Below are 2,787 nucleotides of genomic sequence, written 5' to 3'. Positions count from 1 at the left end.
TATTGTGTTTGGCATGGATCATCTCAGTCCTTTCAATGGGTCTTCACAGCGTGCTTGTTTTAGACCACTGCTTGGCTTACAGCCCTAATTACTAATTTAAAATATCCATGGTGGACACACTTGGAAAAACTAAAAGGAAAGATACTAAACCTTAACTTGATAAAGACAGCGCTTAAAACCTTCAGCAGGGAGTAATGAGGAATGCAGGGCCAATCATTTAAGCACATGGTTATGTCCTCCTCGTTCACTTTTGACTGTCACTCAGACACCAGTAACCCAGAGCCTGAAAGAAGCAGCAGGTACAGAGGGAGATGTGCTTGCCTAGACAGACCAGATGCATTTGCTTGGGTTGCTCCTCGAAGCAAGCGTTGAGAGGAGGAAAGAAGCAACGCATGGCGCATGCTGTGCTCCCAGGAGCACTGGAGGCATGTTTGCCAAGTAATATTTATAATAAGCCAGAAGGACACATGGTATAGATCATGTGGAATTTACTACATGCTCAACCATTATCAGTTGCTAACTTCCCTAATTATGGGGTAAGCAAGTACGCTAGCACATGATTTCAGCACTTCTAAAAATTGGTGTATGTTTTTCTCCCACTTCCCCGTTCCAGCAACTTCCACTGTTTTCTGTCATTTAATTTCTTTTTTTAATAATTATGCATGTTAAAAAATATTTTTCTAACCAAATAAACACATAGAAGTTAAACCGCATATGCATTGCAGTAATAAAATCAAAATTAATCTATATACAACTTAATTCTCTGAAACCAGTTTTGTTCCACTGCATTTAGCACTATGAAATAAGAGAACATGCAGTTTATAGTAAAAAACATAGCAAATGGAAAATGAAAAAGAACTTGCTTTGACAAGGAAGGAAACGTGTTTCAAACATTAAAAATCACCTTCCATTATCATTACATAATAAACATTTAGTAGGATTTTAAGTAGAATAACTTAAGTTAATTGAGATGCACATAATAAATTAAATACACATGACATGCTGTGAATAACATGATAACATTGTTTTCAGTGCTTGCCAGAAAGGAGTTGTCCATAAACAAATCATTAGTTTCAAATAGCCTGAGCTGGATCATGGAGTTGGGAAGAAGTCAACATATACATACGTAACTAAGAAGTTCTTATATTGTATAGAAATGCTAGATGAACAAAGGCACTTTAGAACAACAAAAAGCATCCAGGATGTGAATCTGAAGGAAAGAAAATACCAAACATTAAATACATGAAATGACAAGAGAGACATAGAAACAGAAGCAAGTCTTTGTAACACACCTGAGTCAGTTGAGGCTTTTCAACAATTCATTTACCTCTGCTTCAGGACTCTTTTTTTTTTTTATCTCTGCTAGAGTACAGGAAGCTGTATTTGGATTTACTCTCTGCATAGCTCTGCTAGATAGAGATAAATTTCTTCTTTCTGTCGTAGGGAAGCATTAAGAGGGAAAAATGGGAGGTTTTAAGAAAGAAAAACTGCACTAGAAAGCCATTGCCAATAACCCAGTGTCCATGTCATCACCTGCAGCAAACACACTCTCCTCCATCCTAGTTAGCTTGATAAGCATCCTTCCCCATTAATAGGCTCATTCACATGAGACAGTCACTCACTGGTGCAGGACCATGTGGCAGTTAGAGTGCTCTGCAAAATGAATAAAGGATCCTCCTTAAAAGTATACTGACAGAACTCTAGAAATTTCACTGAGTATAATTAAGTGTATAATCCTGGGCACGTGCAATGGGTTATTTATAGCTCACTAGAACCATGTCTATTCTCTCATGCATTTTTTGAGTCTTCGTTTTACAGTGACAGCACCACCCACCCAATCCAGGTGTTTCAAGACTGATCCAAAATAGTTCACATCAGGAGATACATCCCCTTGAATCCATGGAATTTTGTATTACCTTCTCTTTCCTGTTCATTGTTTTTCCTTAAAAACAATATTTGTACTTAGCTCTTCCTGAGGATAATATTGACCTTAGTCTTTTCACCTAGAACTTAACTCTTTTGACCTCATCCTACAAGAAAAACTATTAATTTTCCTGAAGGATACACAGCACATTTTACAGATTAGCATGACTGCACAGAGGAAGAAGCCTACAATTTTAAACCAAGAGTAAAAAAACTCCTGCAGCACAATTGAAATTACTAGTTAATTACTTTTATACTGACTGCCACAGAGGTCTAGCCCATTGAAGAACTGACTATTTGATGCTTGCCAACTCCCTTCCACAGGACATAATGCAAGAACAAGCATCTTCTTCACTTGACCACACCGAAATTAAATGCTTATTTCAAGATAGAGTTGCTCGCACCCTACCTTCATAAGTTGCCTATGTGCTTTCTGAAGTAGGAGCCTTGTGACCTATGAACTTCTTGTTTCTGAGAATTAAGATTCAGGATACCACAAAACGAAGCTTGACATATTCTGAATCAGCAAGGCCGTGCAAGCTCTTACCTGCATCCCTTCACAGCCCCGCAATGAGACCATACCCTGAAACTTCAGCATCGTCTCCCTTCATTAGCACTTGATCTAATTTTCTGTCTTCACTCTAGGTACTTATCACCATAACTGCCTTGCAACACATTCTGACAACTACTGCAAGGGTGAAGGAAATTTGGGCAGGAGATCAGCTGCCACGCTCCTGAAATCTCAGAGGCTGACAGTGAAATATTGTACAAATGACAGTGGGATCCCTCAGGTCTGCAACCGAGAACCCCAGACCAGCAGGTGGTTTTCTACCAGACTTTTTTCTACCCCAGGTTTCTAGCTGT

General features: G+C 38.9%; 1 long non-coding RNA gene across 1 annotated transcript; it reads right to left on the bottom strand.

Annotated features, from left to right (window-relative positions):
• Positions 1-425: 425 nt before the first annotated feature.
• Positions 426-1,651, bottom strand: LOC109368486. Its single transcript, XR_002116560.1, has 3 exons — positions 1,534-1,651; positions 1,293-1,434; positions 426-1,210 (listed from the first exon to the last, which is right to left on the bottom strand). It is a non-coding gene; the product is annotated as an uncharacterized LOC109368486 (long non-coding RNA).
• Between the last annotated feature and the right edge of the window lie 1,136 nt (positions 1,652-2,787).

The sequence above is a fragment of the Meleagris gallopavo genome, chromosome 7 (genome assembly GCF_000146605.3).
Source record: "Meleagris gallopavo isolate NT-WF06-2002-E0010 breed Aviagen turkey brand Nicholas breeding stock chromosome 7, Turkey_5.1, whole genome shotgun sequence".
NCBI classification, from domain to species: Eukaryota; Metazoa; Chordata; class Aves; order Galliformes; family Phasianidae; genus Meleagris; species Meleagris gallopavo.
This window is presented reverse-complemented; position numbering and strand designations above follow the sequence as displayed.